A 10,826-nucleotide genomic window follows, 5' to 3' on the forward strand; every position below is an offset into this window, starting at 1 on the left:
GAATACAGGTATGTTTATTCTAACATGTATGCAGGTGGATTACACTTTTCAACTTGGTGTGTATTGAGCCCTCTTTGTGTTGTGTTGCAATTCTATGTGTTTTCAGGTGTTTCAAGTTGATTATCAGGTAGCTAAGGATTACTATTAAAGTTTCTTTTATAACAGAATTTTTTCTTGAAGGGTCCATATGTTGGACATAGATGTTTAAGAATGATATCATATTTCATTATTGTACTGAACTCAATATGTATTAGTATCTTAATGGAAATGTATTTGGATGTCATCTTCTTTTATTTTGTGGCTCTATCGTTGTACTTGTACTTGTGTTAAGTTGTTTTAAAAAACATTGTTGCATTCATTGTACTTGTTCTTTGTTTCTATATTAATTCTTATATTGTAGCACTACATCCATACTCAACCCAAAATGACCAAAGTTAACTCTTGCATCACAATAAAATTCAAAATAACCTTGTCATCATCATATAATTCCACAATCCTTAGAGAGATCTTATATTGTAACCCTTCATTCCCATGATATGTTTAGTCATCTCTCTCAGCCCAAGGGTTTCCCACGGCTCCTTATCATTCTAATATTCACCCTATTCATCGAGCTTGACTTGAAAAAAATCTTCCCAGTTATCTTCTTCTCACTTTGCAATTGTATACACAACTTATAAATTTTAGCTTCTCTTAAAAAAATGAAAAAAATAATAAATAATTTATTTACCTTCGCATGCAAGCTAAATAACTCAAACTAACACAAAACCCAAAATAAAAATAGATTACAAGAAATGGACCACACAAAAGGAAATAAATATATAATAACTAAAATGACATCTCACTATGATCATGCTAGATTTCTTTGTAAGCCTCTATGGAGATATACAATGTGTATTTCCATACTTTGAACCCTTTGATAAATATTCCCATGCTCACCAACCTAACTGCAACATGATTGTCTTATTAACAAATGTGGCATAATGATACCTCATTAATACTTCTTAACATGTTCCTAATCATGTTTATGACATCATCGCCATTCAAACCAATATTCACCACATTTTTTAATATGTGAATTATATTAAGGCTATCTCCCTAATGAATGACCACTTTTGTGAAATTTCTACATCTTAGCAAAATGACCACATAATAAAGGGCAAGTTACTCTAGCACATAGGTTTATTAAAATCCCAGGTTTATAGAGAAGGAAATTAATATATGCCTTTCTGAAACACTCAAAAGATCACTCTCAACTATTTGATGCAGGAGCATCCAATGGTGTAAGGGAAATCCTTTATCACCCAAATATATGCTTAGAAATAGTTTATGTTTAATGTTTTTTAATTTTTGGATACCCATTTGCATCAAATAAAGATTCCAACTCTCATAGTTCCACTATTAGTTTTTTGGATTAGAGTTTTTAAGCACCTTACGCACCTTGGGATACATGTAAATATAGAAAATGAATTATTTTGTAATTGAGCCAAAATTATGATGAGTTAGAGGGTGTAAGTTGGAGAGATGATTATACTTGTACTTTAAAATGCTCTAGAAAAAGAATCAGGTCAAAAGGCTTTATGGTTAGAAAGTTATTGCATTTTTAATTTTCCTAGAGACCTCCTAAGAGTGCTTCAAAGTTAGATTTGGCACACTAAATGGCCTTGTATAGGGCTTAAAAAAGGGGGAGGAGTTAAGCTCATCCATAGGACTGTAGAGCACTTCAAGAGCTTTTCAAAAATGTAAACGATTCATCAATTAGAGTCACAGTTCAAAAGTTATGCCTCCCAGAAGTTGGACTACCGTTTTTGGGTTCTTCTAATTTTACATCAACTTCTAACATGACTTCTGGAACCTTTTTCTTTTGTGGTGGATGCCAACTAGCATATTTTAGAATGTATTCCTAACCCTAAACCATAAGAACACTTTTGACATTGTAAAGGCAGTTCTTAGTGGAGTTTGAGAGAAGGTACTGTGTAGAGGATTTCTTTCTCTAGAATCATACTATTGTAAGCCCATAGGGAATTTTTCATTGATAATAATATTTTCCCTTTTCTTGTGTGTTCATTCTAGTCTTTGGTTGTTTCTCCATCAAGTGGTATCAGAGCAGGTTTTCCTAAGTGTATAGATAGAGCGTCAACTATGAGGTAGTTTGCACCAGGATTGTGAGGTTGTGGGTTTGAGATAAGAAAATGCCTCCATGAAGGGAATGTGGAAGGGCCAGAGTTGTTACTCCTGAGGTTAGAACCCTCTAGAGACAAGTTCAATCATTGCAAGAGGAGACCTATAGAGGATTGAATGTTGCCATAAGCAATTAAAGTGAGGAAGAAAATGAAGAAGAAGAAAATATTGGATAGGAAGCGGAAGATGAAGGGGAAGTCCTAAATCAGGAAAAGGATAGGATTTTTAGGGCCATTTCTAAGCTTGGAAAAAGTCTTAAAATTTATGTGGATATGTTTTTAGGAAATCTAAACCCGAATGAGTTGATCGATTAGATCAATGAACTAGAGGAGTATTTTGAGTATGAGGATATTAGGGATCCAGATAGGGTTAAGTTTGTGATGGCCAAAATTAAAGGCCATGCCAAAATTTGGTGGCAAGAGATTTAGCTAGAAAGAAATAGAAGAGGAAAGGAGACAATCACAAGATGGGATCACATGGTGGACAAACTAAAGAAGCAGTTCATTCCTATTGATTATGAGCTTGATTTGTTCAAGAAAATGCAAGGATTAAAGCAAGCAAGAAAATTTGTCCAGGAATATACAGAGGAATTTTATTGACTTCTTATTAGGGCAGGGCATGGAGAAGCAAATAAGGAGAAGGTTTCCCATTACCTCAATGCATTACGACCTAGCATTCAGGAGGAGTTAAGTCTGATTAGAATGACTAGCATTAAAGAGGCATACTAGTTTTCCCTATGAGTCGAAGAGAAGATAAATAAAAGGTTTGAAGGAAGGAAAAGAGAGCATGGTCAAGGAGGAAGGGGTGGGAGTAGGTCATCTGGAGGAAAAAATGAGACCCAAAAGAAAAATAAAGATGTGGGTACTAGAATAAACTAGAGAAATAAGGGTTTTAATTGCTCCTGTGATCAAAACTTTGGAGATCCGAGAGGAAGAGGTAGAGGACATGGACCAGGATCATGAAGAGGAGGCTTCCATGGTACCTATTTTCATTTTAATGAAGAAGGTTATCATGCCTTTGAATGCCCTCAACAACAAGGAAGGATAGATAGGAGAGCTGATGGTCAAGCAAGGGTTACTCATGTGGATGAGGATGCACAGTCATCACATTCTAAGGATGCAAAAAGAGGAGAGGTTCTCATAAATAAAAGGGTCTTATTAGGCAGTGAGACCAAACTTGGACAAAGGAGGAGTTTGTTTCGTACCAAGTGCAAGTGCGAGGGTAAGTGTTGTGATGTGATTGTTGATGGTGGCAACACTGACAACTTGGTGTCTAAGGAGATGGTCTATAAGCTAAAGCTCAAGAGGGAGAAACACCCCCAACCCTATCAAATTGCTTATGTGAAGGATGATCAAAAGGTCTTGGTCAGTGAACAATGTTTGGTAAAGTTCAAGATTAAGAGATACCATGATGAAGTTCTCTGTGACATCATTCCAATGGATGTCTACCATTTATTTTTGGGAAGATCATGGAAATTTGATAAACATGTTGTACATGATGGTCATGCAAATACATACTCTCTAAAAAAGGATGGAGTTCACCACAAACTAAAGCCCTTGATAAAGGAAGGTGAAAAGGTATGCAGTAGTGCTAGGATATGTCTTGTTGATGGAAGAAATTTTTTGGATAGTCTGAAACATCATTGTACATGTTATGCTTTGATTCTTAGAAAAGATAAGGAAGGTAGTAGTGAAATTCCACCTAACATTTTAGGCCTATTAAGTGAGTATGTAGATGTCATCTCTGATAATGTTGCAAAAGGATTTCTGCTAGTAAGGCAAATTAGTCATCAGATAGATTTAATCCCTGGAGTTAGTTTTCCTAACAAGGCTACTCATAGGATGACTCCTACTCAAACCAAGGAGCTAAACAAACAAGTTCAAGAGCTATTGAGGAAGGGTTTGATTTGAGAGAGCCTAAGTCCATGTGTAGTACCTATAGTACTAGCAACGAAAGAGGATGGAGAGTGGAGAATGTGCATAGACTCTTGAGCTATAAATAGAATAACCATCAAGTATCAATTTCCTTTGCCAAGAATGGATGATCTTATGGACTGCTTGAGTGGGGCTCAGTACTTCACAAAGATAGATCTCAAGAGTGGCTATCACCAAATATGGATATGAGAAGGAGATGAGTGGAAGACTACATTCAAGACCAAGGAGGGTCTATGTGAGTGGTTATTCATTCCATTTGGACTACCCAATGTGCCAAGCACCTTCATGCGGCTTATGAATGAGGTACTAAAGAAATTCTTGGGAAAAATTGTTACTGTCTATTTGGATGATATTTTAATTTTCAGCAAGCCTTTGGATGAACATTTGTTGCACATTCATAGAGTCCTCGAAAGGTTGAGGGAAGAGAAAATGTTGATTAATTTGAAGAAGTGTAGCTTTGTAAAAAAAGAGTTAGTCTACTTGGGGTTTGTTGTATCCTCTGAGGGTCTCAAAATGGATCCAAAGAAGGTAAAATCCATCTTGGAATGGCCTAATCCAAGTTCTACTAATGAGGTGAGATCATTTCATGGTTTGGTTAGTTTTTACAGGAAGTTCATTAGGAATTTCAATGGCATATGTGCACCCCTGACTGAAAAAATAAGGGGGGATAGGAAATAATTCAAGTGGACCATAGCAGCTACAAGGAGTTTTGAACTATTGAAAAAGAAGGTGATAGAACAACCTGTGTTGGCTCTTCCTAATTTCAAAAAAGTTTTCTAAGTAGATTGTGATGCTAGTGGTAGTGCTATTGGGGCTGTATTGAACCAAGAAGGTAAGCCTGTTGCATATTTTAGTGAAAAAATGAATGATGCAAAGAAGAAGTATTATGTTTATGATCAGGAGTTCTATGCAAACATTCGGGCCTTAAAGAAATAGAGTCATTATTTGTTGCCAAAATAATTTGTCTTGGATACTAATCACCAGGCATTGCAGTACCTAAATAGCCAAGGTGAATTGAACTAGAGACATTTGAAGTGGGTATGCTTCATGCAAAGCTATACATTTGTGTTGAAACACAAAAGTGGAAGGTCTAATAGGGTTACAAATGCATTGAGTAAGAGACAATTTTTGTTGGCAATCATGTAGATTGATGTGGTTGGGTTTGATGAACTCAAGAATCTATACTCAGAGGATCCTAATTTTGTTGAAGCATGGAAGGCTTGTAAAGAACCTATTACTATAGACAAAACCAAGTGGCTAGATTATTTGATTTAGGATGTTATGCTATTCAAGGGTAGTTAGTTATGCATTCCAAGGAGTTCCATGAGGGAAAATTTTATTAAGGAGAAGCACAGTGGGGGGATGGCAAGACACTTTGGTCGAGATAAGAGCATTTCCATTCTTAGGGAACATTAATTTTGGCCTCAAATGTCACAAGATTTGAAGAAGTTTGTACATAATTGTCAAGTATGTCAAGCAGCCAAGGGATTTAGTCACAATACTGGACTCTATCAGCCATTGCCTATTCCATTGAAGCCTTGGGAGGACATAAGTATGGATTTTGTTCTTGGATTGCCAAGGACATAAAGCAATAATGAGTCAATATTTTTGGTGGTTGATAAGTTCTACAAGATGGCACATTTCATTTTGTGCCACAAGACTCATGATGCTATACATATTGTAGATTTTTTTTTTCAGAGAGGTGGTGAGACTACATGGTCTCCCAAAAAGTATTATTTCTAATAGAGATACTAAATTTGTGGGGTATTTTTGGAGGAATTTATAGAAGAAATTGAAGATGAAATTAAAGTTCAGTTCTACACATCATCCGCAGACTGATGGATAGATAGAAGTGGTAAATAGAAGTCTAGGCAATTTGTTGAGGTGTTTAGTAGGAGATAAGCCTAAGGGATGGGATTTGATTCTACCACATGCAAAATTTGCTTACAATAATTTTGTAAATTAGAGTACTGGTAGATCACCATTCCAAATGGTGTATGGTAGTAGTGGACTACACCAAAATTAAGGAAGATGGAGCAAGGGGAGAGGACAAGTGTTGAGGCAGAAGAATTTGCTAAACATGTGAAGAGCCTACATGAGGAGGTCCATGCACACATTACCAAGACGAATCAACAGTATAAAGCTAGGGAAGATCAAAGGAGGATACATAAGGAATTCTAAGTAGGGAATTTGGTTATGGTACACTTATGAAAGGAATGATTTCTAGTGGGTACTTACAACAAGCTAAAGATGAAGAAATTTGGCCCCTGCAAAATTTTGAAGAAACATGACTCGAGAAATGCATATGAGGTGGAGTTTTCAGATGGGATCCACATTTCTCCTATCTTCAACATTGCAAACTTAACATAATATCATGATGATGGTGCAAATGAGGGGTTGATGCTGGAGCCATGTCCAATTCCTACTTCTAAGAAGGAGGAGATAGAAGAGATTCTAGATAGTCATGTGGGTAGGAGTACTAGAAATAGGTAGTATGAAGAGTACCTAGCGAAGTGGAAAGGATGATCAATAGAGGACTCAACTTGGATATCAGCAGTAGAGGTTACCCATTTGGGTTTTCCTATACGATACAGTGATAGGGTCACTTTTTAATCTACCCTAGGTGTCTGATGCAGGAGCATCCAGTGGTGTAAGAGCAATCCTTTATCACCCAAAAAGATTCTTAGAAATAGTTTCTATTTAATATTTTTTTATTTTTGGATACCCATTTGGGTCGAATAAAGGTTCCAACTCTCATAGTTCCACTATTAGTTTTTTGGGTTAGAGTTTTTAAGCACCTTACGCACCTTGGGATACGTGTAAATACAAAAGATGAGTTATTTTGTATCTGAGCCAAAATTATGATGAGTTAGAGGGTGTAAGTTGGAGGCATGATTATACTTGTAATTTAAAATGCTCTAGAAAAAGAATCAGGTCAAAAGGCTTTACAGTTAGAAAGTTATTGTAGTTTTAATTTTCTTGGAGATCTCTCAAGAGTGCTTCAAAGTTAGATTTGAGGCACTGAATGGTCTCGTACATGGCCAAAAAATGGGGGACTAGAAAAGCTCATCCATAGGGCTATAGAGCACTTTGAGAGTTTTCTAGAAATGTAAACAATTCGTCAATCGGAGTCACGGTTCAAAAGTTATGCTTCCCAAAAGTTGGACTACCATTTTTGGATTCTTCCAATTTTACAACAACTTCTAACATGACTTTTGAACCTTTTGTTTTAGCATTGGATGTCAACTGGCATATTCTATAATGTATTCCTAACCCTAAACCATTTGGGCTTATTTAAGAATACTTCTAGCATTGTAAAGGTAGTTCTCGGTGGAGTTTGAGAGAAGGTACTATTGTAAAGGTAGTTCTCGATGGAGTTTGAGAGAAGGTACTATGTGGAGGATTTCTTTCTCCAAAATCATACTATTATAAGCCCATAGGGTACTTTTCATTGATAATAATATTTTCCCTTTTCCTGTGTGTTCATTTTGGTCTTTGGTTGTGTCTCCATCACTATTTGACAAGAGTTAACCATAGAAGATACATCAAACTCTAACTAACCCAATTTGTGTTAGGTGGGGGGGCAAGAGAGATCTTTAATGGATGTTATTTGAAGAAAATATTTAGGATGTTCTAATACTTATTCATCTAAGTTATAGGGCATATATATTTCATTCTATTTATTTTTTTAGATCTTCTAAAATACCTATAGGAACAACTTCCTTGACTTTAGAGTGGAAACAATTACAAAAGAGTTTCTTGTATTAAATTTAATATTTCAATTTTTTGTAAAGCAAGCTTTAATCTTTCATCATTTTTATGAAGTAACATAAGAACATCAAATTTAGGTTTTAATTTACTATCTATAAACTTGGGATTCAATACACATGACAAATACAACACATGATATTAATCCAAGTACAATTCATTTCATTATCGATATCTCATTTGGAAATTTAAATGAGATTTTACTTATATATTTTTGGAATAAATTAAGGCATTGTGTGTTTCTCAAATTTATCTTTTGTACTTATATATTTATATATATACTTATATGTTAAATATCACAAGACACAAGCATATAAATATATGTTAATTATTGAATAATATTTATTTTTTCATCCATCCATCTATCCAACCATCTATCTATCTATTAATGAGAAACAATTTGAATGTAGTATAGGAATCACCTATTGATTTAAAATCATGTACACATGATCTAGAATCATCTCTATATATCTATATTGACTTGTTTTATTATACTTATATTTTTTAATTTCATCCACATTTCATTTTATAATATTCTTTTTATTATTTATTCTTTCATTAGTATTTTCAAGTTTATTAGTTAGGAGTTCTTGTTTTTTGGATATTTTCTTTTAATTAAATATGTTTTGTTATACTTAATTTTTGTTTCCTCAAATCAAAATTTATTCTCACATGAGTATTTTATTCTCTCATTAAAATATTTTTCTTATTCCTAGAACCTTATAAGGGAATTGAAAATATTTTCACTTTTAACAATTTTGTTTTCCTATTTCAAATTTTCTTGTGTTGGTTTAGATTTTAATTCAACATTTTATATCTTAATTTACTATGTTTTTATCTCTACGATCATTCCTTATGTCACTCTCCTTTCTTTTTTCCTTCCTTTTACATCATCCTAAACTTCCTCTCCCTCATTTTGTTCTCTATAATAAGAAAATTATTTTTATGATAGATTATAGAGTATGATCTAGACAATCCATAAGAAATATCACACAATTTATTCGAGAAAAAATTCTTTGAAATATAATGAATAGTATAATCTTGATATCTTCAAATGCCATTAACTAACCTAATAATATACAAATAAAATAAAAAGCTTCTATAAAATTATTTTCTTTAGACATTCAAATTCTTTTATTGTATATAAATAACATTTTTCTATTTCAATATTTGTCATTGGTAATAATTAGAATTAAGTAGGAAAGAGCCTACAACAAAATGGTAAATTGTGAGCCCCTTATCGAAAAGGACTTGGGTTTGAATCTACTCATGATCGTGCTTAATAAATAATAATAATTAATTAAAACACAAAAAAATTAATCTTGGCTTTGCCCTCTTACCGATCAAAAAAAAATTAGAATTAAGTAAAAAAAATCTAATATATTAATGCACAATATAAATAGATACAAAATTATGAAGAATTTAATATAATTAATATTAAACAAAAAAATACTTTAGAAAGATTTAAATTAAATTAAATATTTATTAAATGTCAATAATTAAAACTATAAAAATAATTCACTATGAAGCTTAATGTTTCCTTTATAAATAAAATTTTACTCCACTAAAGAAAAACAAAAATAATATTTTAAAGGGAGAAAAAGTCTTGATGGTGCAGAAGGATAAAACATATGGTGATTTATACGAAAACCCAAGGACTATGAAATCAAATGTTTATTAGCTAGTCTATTTGGTTCACATAAGGGATTGGTTAAGCTAAAGAGAGAAATATTTGTACTACCCAAATCTAATTTATTGATAAATATAGAAGAATTAAAAAATAAATTTGTGTACAAACTTTGGTCATTTAATTTAGTTTTTCTATCTATCTAATGATCTACCTATCTATCTATGTAATCCATCGATATACTAGCACTTGTACCTTTAATGGGTGCAAAGATTATGTTGATAGTTTTAGATGTATCAAATGATGTCACTATACTGTCAATAACATTTTTTGTGCATAGTAAACATTGGTTTGATAATTTGTAAATCTTCATAATTTTCTCTTCCTTGGTACCCATGGAATACACCTTGTTAAGCTTTTCTTTCATCAATTTTTATCTTGTGTTTTCAATAATTTATCTTCTTTGTAGCTTTTGTCTGTGTCTTTGCACCATTTTTCATCTATAATGAATTTTATATTCTCTTGGTCATTATGGCTTTTACTCTGACTGTCCTCCTCTAAAAGCATAGGCACTACATCACTATTAACATTGTTATCAATGAAGTACAAACTATTGTAGTGGTTTCCAACATGATATGAGACATGGAGTGTGGAAGTATCTAATATATCAAAATTGTTGATTTGGAATACTTGGCCTTTCAAATGGTGCACAAGAATTTTAGTTTGAGTCACCATGTAGGCTTCCTAAATCCTATAATGGTCTTCCTAAATCTCACAATGGTCTATCCAAGTTCCATCTTCTATCATTTTTTCATAGCATTCTTCAAAATTGATGTCATATTTTTAAGAAAAAAAAGCCTTAACAATGCTCCACAAGGTAATCTACTACCATACTATGATACTTAAGTGTTTCTCTTAGTCACTTTCAATTTTATATACTAGGGCTCTGAAAAAACATTTTCCATCTGAAAACATTTACACCATTCTTATCCACAACTCACTATGTTGAGCTTTAATTTCTTCTTGGCTCTCCTCATTTTTTGATTCATCTGACACATTGTTGAATTGAGATCAGTTGTCTTGTTCTTTGATAGGCTTTTTTGACTAAGGAATAGCTAGTTCTGGTAAAAGACTTATTTAACATATAATTTAGATAGATAATTAAATGTATAATTCAACCATGTGTAGAAACCAGAAGTATTTTATTTTAAAAGAGAATAATGTTATGTTCAACTATTCTATAGTGGTCTCAACCTTTGCATAAATTATCCAATCCATTCATATGTACTCTTAGAAAATTTGGAGATGGCTACATGTAA

The sequence above is a fragment of the Cupressus sempervirens genome, chromosome 1 (genome assembly GCF_028749045.1).
Source record: "Cupressus sempervirens isolate cs-2001-9-10 chromosome 1, ASM2874904v1, whole genome shotgun sequence".
NCBI lineage: Eukaryota > Viridiplantae > Streptophyta > Pinopsida > Cupressales > Cupressaceae > Cupressus > Cupressus sempervirens.